Source organism: Tachypleus tridentatus, chromosome 1, assembly GCF_004210375.1.
Source record: "Tachypleus tridentatus isolate NWPU-2018 chromosome 1, ASM421037v1, whole genome shotgun sequence".
Classification (NCBI taxonomy): Eukaryota; Metazoa; Arthropoda; class Merostomata; order Xiphosura; family Limulidae; genus Tachypleus; species Tachypleus tridentatus.
Window position 1 is genome coordinate 91,566,904 of NC_134825.1, and position 27,404 is coordinate 91,594,307.

Below are 27,404 nucleotides of genomic sequence, written 5' to 3' on the forward strand. Positions count from 1 at the left end.
GCATCAACTGCCCTAAAGTGCATAATGCATTTTAGGGACAAACTGACTCGTACTACGAACACTCGGATTTGTAGTCATGGAACGCTAACAACAATGTAATTCCTGGCCTACAGAGGTTGGACAATACTCTAACATGTTTTGTAATTTTCATAGCACATTTGGCTTCAGCTGGTGCATGGTGTTGCTTAACCACAAGCTAAGTAAGATTGTTTCAACACAGGGTTAAGTGTATAAATAATTCTCTTTATGTCTGATTAATTACCCAAAATATATTTCAACGTATGTCAACATTTACTTTCCCCCCAACTGGGATGGAAAGTGATTTTTTTGTTTAACTTATTTGTTTTTTTCAAACTCATTTTCATTGCAAAATCTTACAACTTTCTGTGATTAGATGTTAACGTAATTTGTTTTGAATTTCGCGCAAGGCTACGCGAGGGCAATCTGCATTAGTAGGCCCTAATTTAGCAGTGTAAGACTGAAGGGAAGGCAATTAGTTATCACCACCCACCGCCAACTCTTAGGCTACTCTTAACTTATCGTAACTTACAACTTAAACCACATAACTATTATAAAAAAAAGAAAAGGAATCTTCAACTCAGCAGAAAAGCACTAAACTTATAAACAAATATCACGAACACCGCTCAATATATATCACTAATATTAATACACGTTTTCCACATTTCGATTTATTTCGATGTCTTTGTTTTGGAATTTCGCACAAAGCTACTCGAGGGCTATCTGTGCTAGCCGTCTCTAATTTAGCAGTGTAAGACTAGAGGGAAGGCAGCTAGTCATCACCACCCATCGCCAACTCTTGGGCTACTCTTTTACCAACGAATAGTGGGATTGACCGTAACATTATAACGCCCCCACGGCTGGGAGGGCGAGCATGTTTGGCGCGACTCGGGCGCGAACCCGCGCCCCTCAGATTACGAAGCGCACGCCTTAACGCGCTAGGCCATGCCAGGCCCATTTCGATGCCATTAGTTGCAGTGGTAAAAATGATAACATACCAATAATGATGAAAGTAAGAATAATTAAAATAATAAGTTTGAATGAAGTTACATGTGGTTAAATATGTATCTATTATTAGTCGTTGATATTTGGTTACTAAAATAGATGATAACGGCTTAAAACCTAAAATCAGAAGAAATATTTCATAACAATAGAATATCTCTTTCCCTTATCGACACAAATAGACTCGCCCTATTTGGCGCTTGTATTTCGTTATTGGCTGACGTAAGACTCTCCACTAAATTTGAGGGTCCAGTAACTTCTACTTTACTTACTCCTCGCTTTCGGTGTATGTATATACATTAAGATAAGTGGTGGGTAGTTTTCAAACGTGTGTATGCCTGAAGTGTGAGGATATGTTTTTCACGTGTGACTGAAACATTTTTTTTTATACATATTGAAAGTAGCTTTTCATTGTTGTGCTTTAAAAAGAAACATTTATTTGGAACTTATGTTTTATTTGCAGTATTACTGAACAATTCCACAAGCCCAAAATAAGTGAAGTCACGGTTTGAAGTCTGTGGGTCAACTATCAGTAGAAGGAAACGTGTTGAATATACGTCTATTATTACAAGTTAAGATTAATTTGTTAACTTAGTGGGTACCACATGTGTCCTGCTTAAGAAAAGTATCTAGTGATGGAATATGAGTAGGTCTGGGGGTAAGTAGTAGATATGCAACTATCTTTCATAAGAACTAATGACTAAAGTTAAAACGGCAGAAGTAAGCTATTTCATAATAAAAGTTAGAACGTAAATGTAGCATAATATTGAAAACAAATCTGTTTGATAAAATGGCTAAAAGTGCTTAATGTCATAAAACAGTACATTAGGTATACAACTCGTGATGATTAGATTGCACGAAATTATCAGGTTGGGTTCATAATGATAATGTCTGTTAAATCTCAAAATGGTAATAGTAAATTAGTGTCTAAAGATGTTTGGCTAAGGTGGGATAACGTGGGTTAAAGAATTTATTTTTGTGTGTAAAGATAATTTAAAAAATATTTTAGCAGTATACCCATATATATTAAATATGAAGCTTAAAATGTATAAAAGTGATAGGCTGTTATAAATAATAATATAATTCACTTACTGTTAAAGTTGACATTGTTAGTGTTACCAAAACATGAATTTATTAAGAAATCGAATTTCTGGGTAAATGCTGTTATTAAAGCAGTTTGTTTATTTAAATAGGTATTAAAATTCGGCATGTTTACTTCTTGTAGTATATGTAGATAGAAATTTGTGTAACTGTAGAGTGTAACGTTAAATATATAATTATTATTTGAAATTGAGGTGCTAGGTTTAAAATTCATAATAAAATAAAGAGGTAATAGTACTAATACAGACCTAATTAAAAATTGACTAAACGGATGTGACTGGCTTGAGACCTGCGGCTGTATCAGCAATACATATTTTATCAAGTTAATTAAAGCCGGCATCCTACTTTCGAACTACCCACAGATATTTTGTACATCGTAGTGAGCGTTACAAGTACAACTTGTTAAACTTAATAGTGTGAACACACTGTACCAGGGAACGTACGGGCCTTGGGTTGCTATATAGCGTAGGATATATACTCGCGTACTAACGGCAGGAACTCCTTTTATTTTTTTAATTAAAAGGGGATGAAAAGCTAGAACTGAAACAGCTGTACATGGTCATATTGCATTTTTCCTTTCGTGGCCTTGGTGATAACATTGAAGTTCTTGTGTTATTAATCTGATACTTGAGTGTGGAGTGTTTCTTTTTATGTGTGTGGGGGCGTGAGCATGGCGACAAAAACGCAAACTTTCGCTTGTACATAACTTGTGTAACGCTCTGAATTTTCTTGTTCATGTAGATGTATCTCTTATAAAGCAAGAAAAATAGTATGGTTTTATTTGGTAAAAATCGCAAATGTATAAACAAAATGTGTGGCAAAAAGTGTTTATATCTGATATTGAGACTAAATTTCGTGTTTCGTTGTCTTAAGTTTTCAAAGATTAGTCATTGTAAGAGATATCTAAAAATTAAGGTGTTGATTATAATATTAAAATAAATATCTGTTGGTTGCAATAAGTAAGCAACATTCATATCTGGATTGAATAATATATGCCAAGAAGTGCAGCTTTTAATTAACTTAGTGTTGACACAACGGCAGAAAGGATAATAATAATTATTATTATTATTCAAACCAAATAATTAGAGATTTACGAAAAGTCTTGTCTATTCAAAAATAGTTTAAAATTTAGAATAGAAAAAATAAGTTTATAGAAGCTGCCAATAATTCAAATAACTAAATAATAATTAAAAAAAAACAACAATAACAAAAAAAAAACTACAAACAAGACGATCATCTGGTCATTCAAGGCTATCCTTGTATATCTAATCTTAAGAAAAATATTTAAAAATATCCTTTATTTTTCAGATAGCAATCGACACTCTATTTCCGATTAAATTTATTCAATACGCAAATGACCCTATTAGAAAAATAACGAGCTTAACTGAAAATAGACTTTCTCCAAATCTCTGAGCTCGTGATCTCTCGTTTTCTTCGTTAATTGTTTTAACTGTCAGTTTTAAATCTCGTGTTTCTTCGTCATCTTGTCTTTGTAGCTGCTTTAACCAGTCTTTCGTTCTTTTAATCTTTAGCTTGTATTATCTCGTTCTACTGTCTTCGAAACTGTCTTAACTGGAGCCTAGACTGTCTTTTTTTTTATCTTTAGTTCTGTACATTCGTCCGGTTGTTTCTAAAACTTACTTAGCCGGAGTCTAACCGGTCTTTATCAAATCTGAAACTTCCTACACCAACCTTTTTTTGAACATCCAAATAGTTAACTTTCGATTTTTCCAAGCTACGTACTTAGAGTGAAACTAAATTAACCTCGTAGTTAGTATAGCTTTGATTTTCATAAGTATTTATAAATATTAGAATGCATTGTTTTATCAATTGGGTATTCTCGTGGTTAACGATGTTTTTGGCCGTAAATCCGTATATCACGAGGTTTGGCCAGCTTTCAAGATATTTAATACAAAACTAAATACATATGTTAAGCTCATAACACAACTAATATATTTACCATCAGTGAGAGATTGGCAAAGCATCAATAGTGTAATACCGTCGGAAATTGTTAAATATGTAGTTGTGTCTATGGTTCCATACCATTCAAAATAACCATTTTGTAATGAGCATAGTTAATGCTTCTGTTATTTCGATGAAATTTATTTCATTCTGAATTACTTAAATATAGGTGGTTTAAACTGTTTCTTTGCAACTGAAGATGAAATTTGCACCATATAAAAAGCCTTAATTTATGACTTTCCAAAAATGTGTGGTTGAAAGCTGAGGAAATACTGTTGAATGGTCTTAACTAGCATAATTATTCCATTCAGAAGCGTTTTTACAACTTTTCTCAAAAAATTAGTTCGATTTTTGTGTTAACATTCAAGCTATAAATATTTAAGTTTGTTTTCAGGAGACACGTTTAACCTTTCCATGCAGATATTTGAAAGTGTTAACGAAAACCATGTTGTTTCTGCCAACATGGAAAAATCCTCATGCACACTGGATGTTCAATGGTGAAATTCGCAAATTTGTGGCCAAGAGACCAGCTTACTCACTGTAGAGATTTGGGCTTAATAATAAACACAAATACGCATTTGATATAGTTTCGATATAGTAGTGAACTACACAAGAAGAGTTTAATGTTCTTACTATATTTCTTCACGCATGTTTGAATCAGATTGAGATTTTGGAGGAAAGGCATGCATGTTTTCATGTGTATATTTTTCAGCATTATTAAAAATCAGTTTTTGAACCGCAATTAAACATGAAATAAGTTATCTGTATTGCCATTAGCACTGCACGCTGGAAAGGTCTCTCTGTTGAAAGCTAACGTGTATACGTGCCCACTTCAACATACCCGTTTGATTTTATCAGGACTTTGAAATTAAACTTTGTGTGTGTTTGTGTGAAATAAGCATGTTTCAATTTTGGAACTTGCCTTTTCCACCTTGACCTTATTAAAAGTGGTTTGTTGGAATAAAGTTATACAGAATTCTTGGGTTTACAGTCATGTACACCTCAGTTTACCCGAGAAATAATAATTTCCATAATGATAGACCTTTTAGTGATTTCTGGTGTCATACAAGTATCTGTCGTAGCTATATCAACATTGAAAGCCTAGCAATTATTCAATAAGTTTTATCATTCATCGTGAATTGGACTTCTAACTCTCAAGTTATTGATGAGTTTCTAATGAAACCTAACTGTGTTTTTTAATACGTTTATTAAAACCTTGTACACCAGTTACTCGTGAATCCACGATACTGTTAATTAAAGGATCGCTATCAAAATGAGTCAGTCACACAAAATACAAGAAATGCCATCAGTGTTATTTTTAAACTCACTAATTACTCTTGGGCTTCTTGTGTATTTTACGTGTAAAACGAATTATATCATCCAATAATTTAGTTAGTTCTTTACACTAAGTGTTGTAACAAGAAAAACCATATAGACCGTACCTGCAGTGAACGCCAAAAAACAAATCGGTAGGTTGATTACTATTTTGTTGAAGTCTACACTTTTTTTCCAATATAACATAGACGTGCGATAGTTTTATTGTTTTTAAATATTTACATGTTCTACAGTAATTACTACACCTTGAATCCGAAAATATACCTTTTTCTCTCTCGCGTACAGATAATTAACGGGTGACATTTTGTTATGCCTAAAATTTTGACAATCATCGGCTTTTGATTTATTTAGACTAATCGCGATGAGAGAGCCTTACCGACTGCTTCAGAATCAAACAGAATAAATAATAAATGTTCATTGTGTTAAAAGAAATAATACGTTGATCTGAGTAAAATTTTTTCTTCTCGATCTGTAAAAAAAAATATTTGTTATAGAAAAAATTTTCATTTTTCGGTATGTTTATCGCACTTATTAGGGTTGTTTCGGTGTTGGCATATGTTTGCCCTTTGCTATGTATTATATATAGATAATTTAGTTACACTACCTATAAATGCTTATTATAATCTCAAATACATCGAGATGACAATCTCAAGCTGAAGTTTAATCTTTTATATCTCGAATTAATGCGATAAAGTAGTCAATAGCTACAGTAAGTCATCACAAACCGTATCAGCTGGTTACAAGCTATTGTTCTATTGTTAATTTTCTCTTTAACTTAGTGTTGTTCTACTGTTTGTTTTTTAATCAAACTCGCCAAACATTAAGAACAGAAAAATCCTGTCTTATCGGAGTTTTTATAGTATGTTATCATTAACATTTTCATGTAATATTTAATAAAGAAACCATGGTTTATTTCTTTCATTATGAAAACGAAAGGGCCGGCATGGCCAGGCGGGTTAAGGCGTTCGACTCGTCATCTGAGGGTCGCGGGTTCGAATCCCCGTCACATCAAATATGCTCGCCCTTTCAGCCGTGGGGGCGTTATAATGTTACGGTCAATTCCACTATTCGTTGGTAAAAGAGTAGCCTAAGAGTTGGCGGTGGGTAGTGATGACTAGCTACCTTCCCTCAAGTTTTACACTGCTAAATTAGGGACGGCTAGCACAGATAGCCCTTGAGTAGCTTTGCGCGAAATTAAAAAAACAAATAAAGTAATAAAAACGAAAACTTGATGAATAGCAGTCTTTAAAAAACCAAATGTTTTGGTACATTTAATTGTATAAAGGCTGAGCTGTTTTAAAATAAGCATTTTTATCATAGAAATAGAACAGGTAGAGTTTTGAATTTACAAAATAATTACTTTCTTTTTATAAAAGATCATGGATTTGCGATTTGATAAGTATTTTTTAAACCTATTTACCCTTTTGACCTTCAGAGTAAAAAGTATGACACGAAACAGAAGGAGTTAAAACATATTCGAATTTTACTGTTGTCAAACAGCATACGCACATATTAGGATAAAGAGTTTGAGGCATCGCGACAAGCTGGAACTGTAGAGGTGCATGGGGTTGATTAGAAAATTTGTGTTGTGTAATTAGTTGTCTTAGGTGTAGACACCAAAGTAATTTCAAATTTTAAGGTTGCTAAGTTTGATTATTACGGTTTTGTGATCTTCCATCGAGCGTTTCATATCTGTTTTCAATATAATTGTTGGAAACTAACAGACTTAGACACTGAAGCTCAAAGACAAGAGAAACGTAGCAAGATGTTTTCGTGAAAATAAAACGTGAAGTTCATACTTTTAAAAACCTTTTATTGCTGTTACAAAAGACAAAACAATAAAAAAACGCTATTTGTTTGTTTGTTTATTTTGAATTTCGCGCAAAGCTACTCAAGGGCTATCTGCGCTAGCCGTCCCTAATTTAGCAGTGTAAGACTAGAGGAAAGGCAGCTAGTCATTACCACCAACCGCCAACTCTTAGGCTACTCTTTTACCAACGAATAGTGTTATTGACCGTTACATTATAACGCCTTTATGGCTGAGAGGGCGAGCATGTTTGGTGCGATGGGGATTCGAACCCGCAACCCTCAGATTATGAGTCGAACGCCTTTATCCATCTGGCCATGTCTGGCGAAAAAAAAAACGCTGTTCACAAGAAGTAGAAAATTATAACATCTAACTTTAAAAGTACGCAGTACACTTCTTACTCAATTGATATTAATGATTATAATGTATGCAAAATTATAGCTAAAATGAGCTCAAACGATGCGTCATATACCAAGTAAATCAAATGCAGCTGAAGCGAGGGAGGCGTGCATGTGAAAGTATTTCCTCAAGCTCAGATCAAAACTTCTTTTACAAGAGTAATACTATACTGACTGTAATACGTGTACATTAATAACAGGTCCCGTCTGCAACTTGATAGCTAGTTTGTGAAAGAAGTTTTGTCCTAACATTAAAGCAACGGATAGTAAACTGTCCCATACCTTCCCCATGTATCAATTGATAGGTCATAAAAGAACGTGCACGTGCACTTCTTGGTATGAGACCTAGATGAATAGGATTAGTTTTTCAAGCCTGAGGAATAGAGCCAGCATCATATTTGACTGCAATATGATTTGGTTTGGCTTATTTTGAATTTCGCGCAAAGCTATACGAGGGCTATCTATGATAGCCGTCTCTAATTTAACAGTGTAAGACTAGAAGGAAGGCAGCTGTCATCACCACCCACCGCCAACTCTTGGGCCACTTGTACCAATAAATGGTGGGATTGGCCATCACATTATAACGCCTTCACGGCTGAAAGGGCGAGCATGTTTGGTGCGACAGGGGTTCGAACTAGACCCTCGGATTACGAGTCGAGCGCCTTAACCACCTGGCCATGCCGGGCCTGCAATATGAAATGCATGCTTTAAATATTTGATAGTAAAATGTTTGCTTTGCTATTTCTCCCCGCTTTATTTACATATTGGTTACAAGCCTTACAGCCTGTATGTAAATATCATTATATTTAGAGAAATTCCATTTACTAAATGCTGAAAATCGAGTAGGCTTGTGGCGAGTACTAAATTTGCCTTGCTATTTATTTTTTATATAATTATTCCGACTACTTAGATTTAATAATGGATTTTATTTTTGAGTCGGTTAAATTTTAGAAGATTTTCTAACTTGCACTTGGTGATGTATAAAAGTGTTAAAAATACAATGGTGCATCAAAGTGCATCTCGCGTTGAGAAATATAGTAAATTCATGTATCTTTATTTAGGGGTGGGGGTGTAGTTAAAGAATACGAATCCGAAAAGAAGTTAAAATAAATTTTGAATATATATGTACGAAAATCCTACAGTTAGTGCTGTAGGGATAAGTGATTATTGCATAACAGTTCTATTTGTGTGTAGGTATAAGTGCTCCTGCCCACAGCGACCCACAATTTCTGCAAACTACCGTAGGCGATAACATTAACCTCTTCTACTGTGGTTTTTATAATACAGTTCTCGTAGCTACCTACACGTTTAGTTAAATAATAAGTTAAAGATCAACTGATTACAACGTTTCGGTATAACAAAGCACGTGCGCAAAATTTTATTAACAAATTGACATGACTGTAGAGAATCAAATATGAAGTATTGCTGATCCGTTTTGACGGAAAAATCCATTCACTTGCTTTAATAAGATCCAATTTATGTCATATCTATGACACTAAATGTAGCAAGCTCTCTTTAAAAACAAACATAATATTCTAGACTGTCAAAAAGTTCTTTTAAAAGTTTCTATTTTAAAATAAAATAACCTTTTTAGAACGAAGGTGTCGCACAGGGAAGGTTAGTAATTTTCTGTACACCTATGCCTACTAATTACAAATATACCGAACCACTACTTTTCTTGAGAGAAAAACAGATATTTTTTTGTTTCCACTCTATGTTTTCAAATGCTAGGCGTATTTCGGTATTTTATGCGTGCAACTTTGTTATAATTTACAGATTAACATAACGGTACAGCGTTTGACTCTATTATACAGACGTGGTAACGGTATAATTATTGACGCCATCATAAAGAAGTGGCACAATTCACATTTGGGCATAAAAGTATACGTGCTGAAAGATCTAGCATATAACTTGTAGTTTTACCAAAACGTAGGAGGAAAACGTCTGTGAAAATCTAATAACTGTAGGTGGTGGTGCAGTGTGTTGTTTGAACCATATTTGCCTATCGCTTAAAGTTACTAAGAATTGCAGTTAAAACTGGGACTTGATTCTTCGTATTATCTGTTATGTTACGTACTATATTTTAGTCTCCGATTTATTATCTTACGTACGTTACGTATTACTATTTAAATAACCAGCAATTTTAATTGTTAATTAAATGTTAATGTGTTTATCATATTTGTCAACAAGACTGATGCACACAGCTTTTTTTAACATGAATATATTTTTAATATACAAAAGAAAATCCAAAAAATACAATTTATAATGATGTTAACACTTGAGCTAAAGCTCCTATGTAAAATCCAGAATTACATGTTGCCTGTATAGCTTCATACTGTTCTATTGTTCCACTGTCATTTGTTCCTTTGGGGTCGGGCCGGAGGACATATGATGTGACTTTCAGCGATTCTACAGTATTGTTAAAGTAAAATGTGCTGCGATCTAAGGTCACTTTACTTGAAAACAGTTTTGTTGGTTTCATAATGAAACTTTATTCTGAGCATTTTGTTTATTTATCATTGCTATGCAGAACAAAGGGAAATTGTACCGCATGACACACATACACATGTATCTATGTTGAAAATTCTGCTTATCACATGATGTAATAGTAGTCTTTAAAATTTTCACTTTATTCTCCCTTTCTCTGTCACACACACGCAGACAGACAGAAAAACTCGCATATATATCTATTGCTACCCCTTTATTTTATCTCTTTATGTGAGATTGACGTATGGAGGTTAAGACTAATTGATGGTGTATCCCCACCACAGTGTAGGATTTACTTTCTCAGTCACCTTCAAAACTTGGTACATTTTATATCCCACATTATATCTTGTACGCTGGGATCTTTTTAATCAATGCAAAGAAAGAGACAAGACATCATTATTCGTCCTCATGAACCATTTACCAGTACAGCCCACAGGGACGACATTGGGATTGGCGTTTGTATCTGGCCCCACTTCTGTCTTCCCCTTTCGTATAACGGTTACATTAGCTAATATCTTTCTCTGTGTGCGCGACCTCTCCATGTTGGTTAGCATGTTCGAGCAGTGTATAACATGGTTCGCGTTTCATTGTCGTAAAAACTAGCTCTGCATTTCAGGCATATGGGTTCGCTATAAGAGTGACGGGTCAATCTCACTATTTGGTCAGGCAAGCGATGAAGATAGGTGCTGTTGTCTGTGTGTAGTCTATCAGCTAAATATAGGGATGGGTAGGTGCGGAGTTACCCGTTTGTGTAAATTTGGGCGAAACTTCTGAAACAAGCAAAAGTAACTATACATTTTAACGAAAGAATACATGTTTGTATTGCGCATGTATGTCGATGTGCATATATATGTTTATATGTAAAAAGTCTGAGGAAGAATAATTCAATCATGCCCATTGAGAAACGTCTAAATTTTCTGTCTTCACCCCCACGCCCCTCGCTAGTACAGCGGTAAGTCTACGGACTTACAACGCTAAAATCAGGGGCTTGATTCCTCTCCTTGGGCTGAGCAGATAGCCCCATTGACTTTGCTATAAGAAAAAACTTGCACTCCATCCCCAGTTGATAGGAACTTCAAATTAAAATTAAGTAAACTAAATAAATGAAGTTGTAATTATTTAACGAACGAAACCAGACATGTACGACAAAGTTGACTGGAAGAACTAACCATATAATGATTACGTTGCATTGCATCACCAGTTGGGTGACCTCGTTGCTAACGATATTTTTGGCCGTAAAAGCCGAAGAGTAGTTTAAATACTTTGAAAGTAACACTTAGAGGCCGCAGCCGGATTCCATGTGCCCGGGCTCACGTTCCAAGGGGACTCACAAAAAAACAAACAAACGGTGTTGTTTGCTCACAGTCCTGTATGTATCCTCATTAAAATTATTTTAATCGAGTTTTGCATTTTTAACTGAGTTTGGCAACAAGGATATTCTGGATATTAAAATGTTATACTATTTATAGTTTTGCATTTTTTAAATGTTTTGATTGTTTCATAATTTGATTACACTTAAATGACTGATTTTTTAAATTTTTCCATTTAGATGAAAACATTAACTAAGCTAAATTAACTAAATTAAAATTAATTAATACACCGTATTAGAGAGACTTTTTATTGTCTGATTAATATTTATTTCATTATTTTTATTGATTTCAACATATTGGTTTTAAAATGTTTTGTTGTCATCGTTAAAAAATGTCATAATTTAAAAAAAAATTAGATGGTGGCTTAAGGGGTCCAACTTTGGGTAATCGCACATTGTTAGAGTGGAGATCTTACTGTGAATACATGGAAAATTCAATTCGTGCTAGGAATATAAATAGTTTATATGTGCTATGAAGCATAAGAAAACCCTACACTTATGCTATGAAAATGGAATAAACTGAAATACACCAAATGCCTTTTTGTTATACAGAATGAGTCATAGCGCGAAGCTCCTTAACTCAAGAAAGATACTAATTATTTTGAACTCATGCGAATGTTTATGATGGAGAAACTTGCGTGATAATGTGTAAATGTATATGTCCAACTGATTCGGCGATGTTGCAAATATAACTTGAACATAAAGAGTAAAGTTTATTTTTTTCTTTCATTTTTGTTTAACGAAGTGGGGTCTGTTATGACTCCCTTTTTACGTTATATAACCAACAAAAAAAAGAATATATACTTACCCTCTACTCTGCATTAAGTCTCTGTAATATGTAATTGTAGAATTATTTTCTGTATTTTTTCTTTTCTTCTCGTTAACCGGAGGCTAAGAGCAGTGTTCCGTAAATAGTAGGCCTGCTTTAATTACATATACAAGGATACGCTAGTGAAGTTAAAAACGTGTTATGTAAAATTTCCAAATATCTAAGCGTAGGAGAAATGACTAGCTTTGTGACTTAAAATTACTTATTAAATTGAATATCTTTCAATGTTCAGATATATGAATATAATTAAAATGTATATAATTTGATTCACCAGCTTCATAATGGTGTATCTGGACCTTAACTTCCCCTATTGTGTTACGTTAGGTATTCAGTTAGCAGTGTTTTAAAACTCGTTAGATACGACTAAGGAATTTCAAGTTTAAAGATCATTAAAATATCTTATTAGAATATGCTAAGGATTGGTAAGTTGTTTACGGTTTAGTGGAGACCTTGAAATACATTAGTAGCTCCTGTAAAACTGATACGATAGCCAAGTTTTCTTTGAGATGTAATCCGACAAAACCACTTTATGACGTGAGAAGATATCATAATGGTGTATCTGGACCTTAACTTCCCCTATTGTGTTACGTTAGGTATTCAGTTAGCAGTGTTTTAAAACTCGTTAGATACGACTAAGGAATTTCAAGTTTAAAGATCATTAACATATCTTATTAGAATATACTAAGGACTGGTAAGTTGTTTATAGTTTAGTGGAGACCTTGAAATACATTAGTAGGTCCTGTAAAACTGATACGATAGCCAAGTTTTCTTTGAGATGTAATTCGACAAAACCACTTTATGACGTGAGAAGATATCAATCAACAGTAGAAGATCTCGGAATCTGAAGACTTGTGCAAAAGGCGTTTATATCAAGATGCAGTTTCTTGTATCAAATATTACTATTTTTATCTTATATTTTGCGTTCTACACGCAAAGAAATAACATTGGAGGACTTCATTTCTGTTTATCATGAGAAACTTGAATATTATTTTTATAATTTACATTACTTGAGTTTATAAGTTTACCTAGACATACTGCATACTTAATTTCAGGTATTCAACATCAGCTTTGAGTAAATAACATTTACACAAGATAGTACTTAATTTTCCATTGTTTTTGCCATTAACTCAGTATAACTCATAAACTTGATATATGTGTTGAATGCCGCTTCCATTGATGTTTCTTAAATCGCGCTCTTTTAAACACTCCATTCATCGTCTGTTGGACATTTCTTAACCCTCCAACAGCGAGAATGTTGTAGGTAGCAGCATCAATTGATGATGGCTGCCTTTTAAGAGTTAAACCAAGCTCCTTTATATTACACGGTTTAAGCTCAAATTAGGTAGTAAGCGCTGACCTTTAAGTATTTTTTCTAAGGATTTCTGTTTTATTTAGAGAATGTTGACTGACTAACTGTTTCGTAGGTCATTAATTTTCAAAATGTATTGCTACAAATGACGTTTCTGTTCCCTCAGTTCAATCGTAAGAAATGGAATAGAACACCCAGACTTAGGAGGCTATCATGAGTGTTTATAGAGTTCTTTCCTGTAAATGATTTTGTACGGGAAATTAAAAATTGCCAGTCACACACTAGCGTTTATACTGCTAAGAATTTATATTAATATTTGAATATTTTCAATTGCAAGAATGAAAGCTTTCCTGCGTTAGAGTTGCATACAAACACACCGTGAAAGTGCATTTTATGAATTATGAGAAAAACCTTATACACTAGTTACGTGAAGTAAAAAAAGTGTCATTGGCCACTGTTTATTCATTCATACTTGTATGACCGCACAATAGAAGCTATAATAAATAATGTTAGTATTACGAAAATTATTTACTTTTGAAGCTTCAGTTTAAGGGAGGTGCAGTTCAATCGACTGCTTTGGTTAAAATCTTAGAAATAACAGACCACATTACTTATTTATTTCTCAACATTGGAATTTCTACTTGTATTTCTTTATTTCCGTAGAAGAATATAGTTTAACATTTATTATATTAGTTTAATAATTTTCATAGGAAGAAAGCCATCCTGACTAATTTCAATTTGAATGAGTTTTTTTTTTTACATTTTAAGAAAACTTGCACTGTACATTTATTGATCGCTACTAAAGTATCACTACCCCAAGGATTCTTAGAAGCCAAAAGAAGAACAGACACTTAAGAGAAGGCCTTTGCTTTAGCTAATACAGAATGTCTCATTTTAGACGCGACAAGTCTAACTGTGGGTATATTGTATGTGTTATTCTCCTATTATCTCGAATGGCCTTCTCTCTTTAATACCATATTTTTTTGTGAAGTGGATTCAGTTACTTTGGAATGGAATATGTGTTGCTTCAAGTTTAGTTTTTGTACATTTGTGTGAAGACGTTCTAGTCAGCGAATGAGATATATTTCCTCTCAAGGTGAATTCCTGTACGTGATGAGAGGTACCTTCTAGAGAATGTTCTGTACTTTTAGTTTACCTCCTCTGGAACCTAAACATCCACCGACGTGTTCGTCGTACGGGGTGACCCACGAAGGAGGGGAAGAGGATACTGATGGTTGATAGATTCAACCCTAATACACCACTTTGGCCTTGAATTTCTGTAGACGGGCGACCTTAGGAAGCCCTCTTCCCCCAAGATCAATAGGCTAGTTCACTTGGGCTAGGATCAACTGAGTACCAGTGTTGAACGTTCTAAGGGGTGTTGTGGACATTTGTCTTTTGGTGTTCGTGTATAGTGCTCACAAAGCTTTGGCATTGCTGCAATGTCCTTGTTGGCATTGTAGTGTGTCCCTTCGTAGGACTCCATGGTGGGTAGGATCCTGAAAAATAAACTAAAACGACTAAAATTAAAAAAGACATTATCGGAAAACGATCACGCATGGACGACTCTGTACAGTCACCAACAGAGTCAGATTCTGTACCTCGATTTCCAATTATGCATTCCTTATCCGAGAAATTCTTAGGGCAAATGTCTCCCTTTTTTATTCAAAATGGATTAGAGAGGCTTGCTGGCTTCCCAAAATCAGTAAAGAAGTTACTCTCTGGAGACATTTTGGTAGAAGCACCTTCACCACAACATACCAAACTCCTCTTGAAATCGAAGACCATTGGTGATGTATCCATCGAAGCTACTCCCCATACAACTTCTAATTCTTCCAGAAGAGTTATAGTTGAGAGGGATTTAAAGAACATTCCCGAATCCCCCACAGTGTGGATTCCTGTACGTCATGAGGGGACCTTCCAGGGAAGGTTCTTTTATTTAAGTTTACCTCCTCTGGGATCTAAACATCCACCCACGTGTTTCCCGTGTGTGGCGACCTATGAAGGGGAGGAGAGGATCCTGGTGGTTGAGGGTTCCAACCCTAACACACCACTTTGGCCTTGAATTCTTGCAGACGGGCTGGTGTTTGGGTATAATGCTTACGAAACTCTGGCGTTGCTGCAATGCCCTTGTTTGACATTGTAGTGGGCACCGAAATTTCCCTTTTTATTATGGATCTTCCAAATAAAGATTTAAATAAATAGTAAAGAAAACAGTCCATAGGTAAAAAATCACATCTTGAAGTTTTTAAGCAGTAATTTTCAACATCTGTACCACCTGTTGTACCTCATCTTCTTATCCTACATTTTCTTTCAGACAAACCTTTAGGACAAATGTCCCCCTTTCTTATTCAGACGGGACTGCTGACTCTCCAAAGTCAGTAAATAAGCTTCGATCTGTGATATATTGGTGGAAACATCCACATCTCAACACAGTGAACTCCTCTTGAATTCAAAGGCAGTTGGGGATATACCTATTGAGGTTACACCTCATGCTACTTCGAATTCATCACGAGAAGTTATTGTTGAGAGGGATTTGAAGAACATCCCCGAGTCAGAGATTCTCGCTGGTTTCTCCACTCAAGGAGTTTCTGCAGTGAGGCGTATCTCCACTTGCAAAAGTGGAATTATGATGCTGACCGATATTCTCGTTCTGACATTTACATAGCCGTGTCCACATGCAACCATCAAGGTGCAGCGTTTGAAAACGATTCAAAACATTACTTATCCTAAGGTTTGAAAGTTGCTGTCCACCACTTCATCTCAGACGTATGCTGCTGCACTTCATTCCACGACTACAGTGTGAGTGCAGACGGATCTTTTTCTTCTTTCAAAAGACTCGTTTCCAAACCAAATGAAAAGTCTTTCGACCTCCATGGTCAACTTTAACACCTATCTCTGTCCCTTACATACATCCAACAAACCCCAAGGCACACATCTTTTGGTTCCGAGTACAGGCGTTTCCTTGGATACATCTTCTTCTCCCACTGCAAGATGCAAAGCAATCATTCGTTCGCATCGTCTTCAGTCACTGGAATTACCTTCCAACAGCAATGACTTGCCTAATCGACCCAGGGCAGGATCCATGGAGTTCGATAGACCTCTCTCAAGTAAGAACAGTAAGGAAAAAGACGTAGTCATAAACATACGGGTTCTCTACCCAATTCGCCTACACTTAAATAAAAATGGCCACCTTGATACAATGGAATTGTATAGGTTCACGTTCTAAGCTGGATGACACAAAAACACAGATTGCTTTCTACCATCTTGTATGTCTTTCCTTACAGGAAACATTTCTGAAACCTGCCAATACAGTCACCTTTCGGCGGTTTTCTTTGTACAGAAATGACAGGCTGTGTGATGTGACAGTGCATGGAAGGGTGGCACTATTGGTTGATCAGCATGTGCCCACCTTTTCTTTGCCATTCGACTCACCCTTGAAGGCCGTAGCCATCCATGTTTTCTTGAGTCATACCATTATGTTTGTTCTCTCTACCTGTTGCCTGGAGAGACATATGATCAATTAGACCTTGATGCTGTCATTGAACAGTTGCCGTCTCCCTTTTTAATCCTGGGGGACTTTAATGGACATCATCCCCTCTGGGGAAGTGTTGATATTAATAGGAGGGGTCGCTCTGTAGAGCGGATGCTCTCTGATCACAATCTTTCTCTTTTCAGTACTGGTTCTTCCACTTATTTTCATGCACTTAGTCAGTCCTTAACTGCTATTGATCTTTCAATTAGCTCCCCTTCATTATTCTCCCATTTTTCATGGAGGGTTCACAATAATCGATAAGACGGAGATAATTTTTCTATAATTTTGAGAGAGAGTGGCCGTGGTCGATGCCACCCAGCCCACGTTCCCCGGTGGAAGCTGGATCACACAAACTGGCCCTCTTTTACTGCTCATGCAGAACTTGATCTTACCATTGTCTGTAAGCCATCAATAGACGACTGTGTGGTAGCAGTAACTGACTGTATTATACAAGCAGCTACTCAATGTATTTCTAGAATACTTTTTGTAAATATCCAACACTCTCGAACCACATTGCTTTCCAGCAGGCCCGTGCACATTCTCGGTGGGTAAGACGTCAAAGCCGGAAGGAATCTTAGTTTAAGTTCACAACTGGAATATTTTCTTCCACCATTTACAAAGTCATATGGGACAAGATTCGAAAGGTCAGTGGGCAATATAATTCTTTCCCCCTCTCGATTTTGCTCTCTGATGGCTAGGAGGTAGCTGATACTATAGGTGAAAGCTTTTGCCGGGTATTTAGCACTTCTGCTTCTTCTTCCACCTTCTTAGCCATCAATACTTGGGCAGAGCAATCACCTCTTTCCTTTCGAGCTGATTGTCTCTGTGACTATAATCGTCCCTTTACACTGGTGGATATTAAACTGGCCCTTATTGGCAGTACATCGGTTGGACCTGATGATGTACACTATGACATGCTGCACCATCCATCTCCTGCTTCTTTTGCTATCCTTCTGATTGTTTTAACTTGATCTGGCAGGAGAAATGTTTTTCCTGATTGTCCTACCTTTTTCCAAGTCTGGGAAGGATTCAAAGATTCCTTCAAACTACCATTCAACAGCTTTATTCCGTCCAATTGCGTTGACGAGCTGTCTCTGTAAGACCTTGGAGAGGATAGTTAATGCTCGTCTTGTTTGGTCCCTCGAATCAAACAACCTCATCTCGCCCACCCTCTGTGGGTTCCGACGATAGCACTCTACCATGGACCACCTAATTCGATTTGAAACATCAATCAGAGAAGCCCTTGTCAAACGACAACATCTTGTATCAATATTCTTTGACATTGAGAAGGTTTATGACACAACATGGAGGTATGGAATTTTGTGAGACCTCCACATATATGGGTTACGTGGCCATTTGCCCATTTTATTTAAAACAATTTAATAGACAGGAGATTCCAAGTGGTATGGGTTCAACAATTTCCCGTTCTTTTCTACAGGAGCTTTGGGTCCCTCAGGGCTGTTTCGAGTGTCACACTTTTCAGTATAAAGATTAATACCATCACTGAACAACTTCCTCTCACTGTTGCAAACGGGCTCTATGTCGACGGCTTTCACATCTCGTGTCAGTCGTCGAACATGAGATATATTGAGCGGCAACTATAAACTGCCCTCGATCGTGTACTGAAGTGGACCACAGCAAACTGTTTTAATTTCTCTCTTTCTAAAACCTTTACCGTGCACTTTTGCCGCCAACGGGGTATTCACCCTGATCCTGAAATCTGTATCGGTGAAGTTTTGCTGCCTGTGGTTCCTGAGACCAAGTTCTTGGGGCATATCTTTGACTGTAAGCTGACCTTTATACCACACTTAAAGCAACTACTGGTAAAATGCACAAGAGCACTGAACATCCTCCGTGTCCTCTCTATCACTAGTTGGGGAGCGGATCGATGCTCTATGTTAAAGATATATCGTGCTGTTATTCGATCGAAACTCTACTTTGGATCAATGGTCTATGGCTCTGCCAGACCCTCGGCCTTAAAGATGCTGGACCCCATTCATCATCAAGGACTTCGACTCTGCACTGGGACTTTCCACATCTCCACAGTTCAGAGATTATACGTAGAATCTCATGAACCTTCTTTGCACCTTCGCCGTTTGAAACTGTCTTTACTATATTCTTCGAAAATTTGTTCCTTACCAAAGCATCTCACCTGGGGTTGGGTTTTCCTTCCTCGGTGGGCCATACTTTTTCATTACAGACGATCTGCCACTGCTCCATTTGGCCTTCGCGTTTAGGCGCAATTGGATGAATTGGGTCTGTCCTTGGATAACATTGCAGAATCCACTGGTTAGCCCATCCCACCATGGCTTACCACAGTCCCCAAATGTGACCTATCTTTAAGTCATCTGAGAAAAGCAGATACTCCTGATTGGAAGTACCGTCTTTTATTTACTGAAGGTCTTTCGAACAATCTTTCCATTCCAATTTCTACGGATGGTTCCAAATCAGGTGACTCTGTGGGCTCTGTCATGGTTTGTTGCGGTTCGGTGGTTGCGCGCAGAATCCCCTCTACAGTTTCTGTGTTCACTGATGAACTGTACGCCATTTCTCTTGTCCTGAATCAAACTGAAGCTAAGCAGTACTCCAACTGCACTATTTATACTGACTCGCTTTGTTCTCTAATGGCCCTGGAATCGCTTCACGTTGGTTCACACCCTGTTTTCGCTGATATTCAATACCGACTGGCCCATTTCTCATTAATATCTACTTCTATCCAGTTTTTCTGTATACCAGGCCATGTTGGTATTTGAAGGAACAAACTTGCAGACACAGCACCTAAATCTATCTGCTCTGGCATTATCACCACTGTGCCTATTCCATACATGGACTATGGTCCTGTATTCAAGGCTTGTCTCCGTGCCAGTTGACAGTCAACTTGGAGTGAGCAACGCGACAAGCTTTTCCGAATAAAACCCTATATTAGACTTTGGCCGTCTAGCTTCCATAATGTTCGAAAGGAGGAAGTTGTTCTAACTAGACTACGCATTGGTCACAGTTTTTTTAACTCATTGTTTTCTTTTATCTGGAACTGATGCACCAGTGTGTAGTTTGTGTAACATTCAAATCACTGTAAGCCACATTTTACTTCCTTGCCATCGTTACGACTCTCAACAACGGCACTATTTTAAACGTGTTTCGTCCCAAGGTTTGTCCATAACATTAGACAGTGTTATTGGTGACGGTAACACTGTCCACCTTGATAAAGTTTTTAGTTTTTTTAACGGCCATTAATCTCTTTAATGTCATTTAAGTGTTTGATATTTATTCATTATACCTTTTTTTTTTTATTGTGGTTCCCTTTTAAGAGTCACAATCTCTCTAGTTCGATTTGAAATTAGAAAATGGCCGTAACATTAAATAATTCGACACCTTGAGTGGAAAGGCCAACTTCAGGTGACTGACGGTGGTTCTTGTACGTATGTACCTGTTAGTCTTCTTGGCGGGTTGTGATAGTTACCATTATGCTACGGAAAGTCTTTTACATCTTCTTTTACTCTGATTTCTCTCTTAACATTGTAGACTAGATGTCAACATTGGTTTTATGCTATTCATGTTCTTCAATGCTGTTTTGTTTTATTTTAATTTCCTTTTATGAATTTTACTACATTTACTTTTACATTTTTACCGGAAGTTTGGCGCAGATAGCCTAGGTGCTTTGTGCCATAAAACACTAAATCAACCAACCAATAGATTTGACGAGCTGTCTGTAAAACCTTAGAGAGGATTGTTAATGCTCGCCTTGTTTGGTTTCTCGAATCAAATAACCTCCGCTCGCCCACCCAGTGTGGGTTCCGACGATAGTGCTGCACCATAGACCACCTGATTCGACTTGAAATGTCAATCAGAGAAGCCTTTCTCAAACAACAGCATCTTGTATCAATATTCTTTGACATTTAGAAGTCTTATGATACAACATGGAGGTATGGCATTTTGCGATACCTCAATATATATGGGTTACATGGCCATTTGCCCATTTTTATTATTATTTAGATAGCCGCAAGCTATATAGGAAACGCTCCTTACCATTAAAATAATGCTTGAATGTCTTGACCTTATGTCAACAATTCGAGGTCAAGTTTAATGGGTTCAGTTAGAATTGATTTAGCTGGGAATTACGAACATTCCAGAATATGTTCATACAGATCATTATCCAAGTATAACGAACTCTGCTGATGCAAGCGCTTCTACATATCAAAAATAATTCCTGTTCTTCCTGCTGTGATAGAGTAGCAAGAACTCATTTGTGTATTAAAGACCAATATGCAACTCCATATTCTTACTGTATTGATATTTTAATGCATATGTGATAGTCTGAGGATTTAATGATTCAAACTTCATCGATGTTTTCTTCTAAAGTAGATTTAGTCAACGTTTTCAACACATTAATTTTTTGTTGACGTCCTTGTTATGTTTACTGTTTTAAGACTGACGTTATCAGGGTGTGTTCTGAATCGATCAGCAGGTCTCGAAAACATGGAAAACGGCAGAAGCAAGATCAGTACGCATCGAAGCCATGTTAGAAATGTTGCCATTATATATACAGCCAGGTATATAAATCACATCATTATATTATAATCTCTTTGCAAAGGAAACAGCCGAGAATTTGAAGAGAAAAGTTTTCCTTGCGTACTTTCGATTTATAACACCTTAAAAATGAACTGATATTCTTACAGACATCAGTTTAGATTTCAACAATTTGTTTTTACTTGTCACGGTAAAGTTGTATTTATATACCCATTCGTATGTCATACCCGTAATGCATTTCCGATACTGACTTATTACACTACACTATCCTTATAACAATACTGATTTAAAGATGTGTTATGCGCGTTCGACTATTACATAAAAACTCGAAAGCAAGACGGCACTACTAGTTTTATCAAGTACTCACACAGTAGTTGTCAAAGTTGTAAATAACAAATAAATAACAAATTGTAAAATACAACTTTTATGATTATTGAAACTTCCAGAATACAGTTGTTTAATGTGGTTAGGGCGCTTGACTCATAATCTGAGGGTTGCGGGCTCGAATACCAGTGACATCAAATATGCTTATCATTTCAGCCTTGGGGGTGTTATAATGTGTCTGTCAACCCCACTATTCGTTGATAAGAGTACCCCAAGAGTTGATGGTGATGACTAGCTGCCTTCCCTCTAATCTCACACTGCTTCATTAGGGATGGGTAATGCAGATAGCCCTAATGTAGCTTTGAGCGAAATCCCCCAAAAAAAAAAAACTTGTTTGACAAAATATTTTCATAAATTTAAGTTTAAAAATACTTTTCTTGGTTAAACCTGTTTTCACTTCATTTAAATCAAATTTACTACATTTTATTTTCAATTTGAACAAAAAGTAGAACGAAGTTTCACAATTTAATGATAGCTGGCATATCGTTCAGGTAAGTTGAATACTGTTACACATAAAAACTATAACGAAACCTGAACTTATAGTTAAGGCTTTAATAAGTATTTGTTTTGTTATAGTTTTACATATCAATGTCCTAAAACTCTTTATCCAGTTATGGCAAAACTCTCAATGAATTAGTGACCCATATTTTTATTTTAAGTTATTTTGATGGCTTGAAAATGTAGAGCGCCTAATGACGCAAATAAGCCTAAAATCTTAAAAATGGAGCCATATTTTATAAAAGTGTTTGCTAAAATAGGCTGATTAAAAGAGGTAAAAATTCTCGTCAACGCAAAGAACTGTGTTCACGTCTTGAAGATTATAAGAATTACAAAAATGAACGTAATAGCACAGTCACAACCTTCGTAACGAACTGTATTTAGCATTTACATCTTAGAGAATATGAATGTTAAGTATTACGATTTTCAATGGTCTGAATTTAAACGGTTTTTAATGTACCGAATCTATGAACGTTCCTGGTAAAATACCTGTAGTTTCTCGATTAATAGGCGTTAATCACAGTTATAGATAGCTCCCAAGTTTTGTGGCATGCTAACTGTAACAAACCAACAATATATCACTATATCTTAGTGCTTCAATTTATAAACTTTAGGCGAGGTTCTCGAAAGTTCAGTCGGCAATAATAATTTACTTATACGCACAGTACATTGTTGATCCTTACACTCAAGAATCCACAAATTTATAGAACAGGCGGGAATTTCGCAGTACTCATTGACAATATGTTATATACAATTCTAAATATATGCTGAACTGAAATACAGATATGAAAATAAATATAATAGTAAATCCGTTACACAATATACTTCACTTTGTAAATATTTGGTGTTTCACAAAACTGGCCACGCGTGTCTCTGCTCTCTCTGTTTTGGATTATGCGCATATGTACTTTTTTTTCGGATTCCATAACTTTTGCATTACAAAAAATAAAACAGCTTTTTCTCCGAGGGGAACAACAAAAAATGGAATAGGCCTTGGGTTTTTTTCCTTTTTTTTTCATACGGGGTGGTTAGTTTTAAGAGAACCTTCGTGACTTGAAACAAGGATGTCTCTTGTATTGTTCGTTACCTGTGCGGATTTTGGATTTAACAATTGCTTTCACAGGAATTGTTTGGGTTCGACCTTTCTTCAACAAAAGAAAATCAAAAAAACATTTACGTAAGCTCTGTTCATTCGTTGTAAATGCCATCTGTGTAATTATTTGCACCAAAAATGAGATTTTGTTAATACTGTATTTGAGTGTGTTATAAAGATACAAGTGCCTTGCAGATATTTTACTTTAACCAGATATTTATATAAAAAATATGAATGTAGGTTTCTTAAAGTTTTTTGTGCAATAATTATCAATTTGTTTCATACGTTTGTTCTTCAGAAACATATTGGCTTAGTTCTCCCAGTGTTTTTTTCAGATGAAATGTTCTCAGTTTAGGGATGTTCTTCTTGATCAGGCTTTCCATAGTTGAAGCTTATTTAAAATTAAGAAAATATTCATTTACTTTTTCAAACTTTTTAATCTCTTTTTGTAATTAACAACAATAAATAACTAAGAATAACAAAATGTGGAACGTAAATTGTATTAAAAGTAGTATAACTTGCCATCAGGACAGTATTTAGTAAGTGTGATTTGCAAAGACAGTTTCCATAATTAGTCAGTCTACATAAAAAAAAAAAAAACTACTATTATGAAGTAATCAGAAACTTCGTTTATCATCTGTCGTAACAATAAAAAAGTTATTTTAACATACAACTGGATAATGTTCCAGGTTCTTAACAGGTCGATTCGGGTTCGAATCTTATTAATGATTTTTTTAACGACTGCATTTACCAAGTACTCGGTATTTACGTTTGTATTACCGATATCGAACCGTTAAACCAAAGTAAAATTAAAATATTACATTGTAATGTGTTTTTATGTACAAAATCCCATTGTACTTGGTCACCGATATGACATTTAAACTTGTAGACAATAACGTGATTTATGAGTTTTCAATACTAATTTAAAGTTAAGAAAGTCTCATTACGATATCAGAATGGTGCCTTAACAATGGTAACAAGTGTTGTCGATAATTAAAGTTGTCGAAACGTGTAATTATACTGCGAAAATAATAGCAATCAACTATACTTTATGAAGGATCCTCTTTCTAGGTGATGTTATTGTTAACATTATATCTTCTAACTCTACAATCAGGAAGACTATTAAATCAATAATAATAATTTTGTAATCTTAGAATAATTCCTTTGATAGATGACATTAGTGATCATCTCTCAAATATGGTAAATCTGTTCTCGGAAAGAATAACAAAACATTCTAACCAACCTGTCATCTTAAAGTTTACTTCTTCAAACGATATTCAAGACTATTCTTCTGATCTTTATCGACCAACTTTAACTTCTAAATACTTCATTGCCAGATTTATGTCAAACTATCTATTTTCTAATTCCATGGTGATTCTACTTTCTGAATTACAGTAAGAAACTATGTTTAAACAACGACTTTGAGGATTGTTGCATTAACATTTTGGAAAAAAAAAACACCCCAAAAATCCTTGTTTATCAGGACGGGAACAACAAAATGGGTGTCATCATTCAGGTGGTTCTGGACATTATCCACTCCTTCTCACAGTACCTTTTTTATCATAAATAGATGAAAAGAAAGCCAACAGGTCGTATCTCAATCTTCCAGACATTTTCTGTTTACTGTATGCATTTTTAGCACTTATGACGGCATGCTCTGTTGTTTGCTGTTGATATAAACGATTTTATACCAAATTTTTAAAGCTGTGTTGTAAAGATGAAATAGTTTTATCCTGATCTTACCAGAAGGAGGTAATCATTTTTAACGTATTTTGTCATCTGATACTTTACAAGACTATCCATTTGCCTTTTTTAAGAGAAGACATGCTTTAAATAACGATGTTTATTTTATCTGATTGCTCACTGTTATATCCCGTTGCTGTTATCCATTGTTTCATAGAGCGACCATGATATGATCCCATACTTACATTTACTGAGTTTATTTAATCACTGACACTTTACATTGTCAGTACACTTGTGAATAAACAATATTCTATAAACTTACGAAAGAGAGGACAAGAGTGATGGTTCTCATGGAGTACTCAGTGAAGATGAAGGATGTGTTTATCGAAAGAAAGGTTATTGGTTTTTTTAATCTTGCTTAATTTGGTTTGTAAAATATGGGGTAAAAGATTCGAATAAATAAAACTTCAAACTTTTACCATTTGAATTAGGAAGAGGTCAAAGAGCAATATAATAGTTTGTAATTGAGTGTAAATCACACAATGGGTTATCTGTGCTTTGCCCATTACAAGTATCGAAACCCGGTTTCTAGCGTTGTAAGACTGCAAACATCCCGCTGTGCTGCTGGGATTGGGTAATATAAAAAAGCTCTATTTTAGTCTTGTTTAAATGTATATTTCTTATGACTAGTTTATTTATCCCGCTGTATACAGAAGCAACACCTGTTTTAAGTAAAATGCATTTTAAAAGTAATTGCATTATGTGAATGGTTGGTATTTGGATGTGTGATAATTAATTTTGATGATTTAAATCAAAAATATTAATTACAAAAGTATTTAGCGAAACATGTAAATTAACACTACTAAACCTGGGCTGTAATTTTTTTTTTCTGAATAAAGCTTTACACTTTCGTGATCAATGTTTTTTATATAATAACCACAGTATATTGTGTTTTTTAACACTAATATCCGATACAAGTGTAAGTGCAAAAATTAAATTTGTCTTGCACAATTAAATCGTGATATAAAGAGACTAATCAATAATTTTGTAGAATCCGTAGTTACGCACATCTTACATCACCTGCTAGAACAAGTGAAATAAAAGGCTATATATAAATAAACTAAAATTTCTGGTCATGGTACACTAATGGTTAGATAAATTGTGGTCACATTAAAAGGCAGATTATATGTGCGAGCTCAAACAACACTAAACCTCCAACTAGAAAAAAAAACACAGCTTTACAAAATATTCATAAAACAGTTCCGCAGGAAAATTTCTTCTAAATTAAAAAACGAAAAACATTTTTCTTTAATACTTGTAAATGATCGATTCTATTGTCGATTTTGTGTTTAGAATGAGTTATTCTTACCGTTTTACCGGAAGTGAAGGAGTCTAAATGCTTGAAAGAAATTATGCTTATGTAATTTTAGCTTACTAGTTATTTACCTCTAGTCTTGATATATTTGCTCTTTTGTTTAAAACTACTTGGATGGTAAGTTAGCACTTAAGACTTAAGTTGTTTTACTGTTAGTTCGACAACCAATTAAAGTAAAATTATTTTAAAGTGAGGATTTTAGGATACTTATGCAATGGGTCTGTAATCACAGGGCTTATGTCACGGATTTCTTTTAAGTTGCTTAAATCTGTAAGAGTTAATTAGGAAAGTGTGTATTTTGTATAATCCACCAGGTAGTCCAGCTGGAGTAATTGTTTATTTTCCCAGCCCAAACCAGCCGTTTTTACATATATAATTAATGTTTATTGTCCTATTTTTTTTTCAATTGTAATAACTACTCAGTCCTCTAAACAGGATATCTTTTTACCCTGTGATGAATGAAATTAAATTAGAAGTAAATGTAATCATATTTCATAGGTTTGTTAAAAAGTTCCGACATGTTTTCATTTAACATCATGTTGCTAGATACCTTTTTGTTCGTTTTAAAATGATTACAAGTAATGCGTATGTTATCCACGCGGCATAAATTATTGGTGTAGACGTCTGTGATTTCTATCTACTTTTTTTCTTTTATTCTCTGAGACTGTCTGAACGAAAGAGCCCTAAATTGA

At 35.3% G+C, this 27,404-nt stretch overlaps 1 pseudogene across 1 annotated transcript in view; it reads left to right on the forward strand.

Annotated features, from left to right (window-relative positions):
• Positions 1–1,344: 1,344 nt before the first annotated feature.
• LOC143232705 (uncharacterized) overlaps positions 1,345–27,404 on the forward strand; it is a 169,294-nt pseudogene continuing 143,234 nt past the window's right edge. The window contains exon 1 of the transcript XR_013017679.1: positions 1,345–1,678. The product of XR_013017679.1 is annotated as an uncharacterized LOC143232705 (transcript). The remainder of the gene's footprint in view (positions 1,679–27,404) is intronic.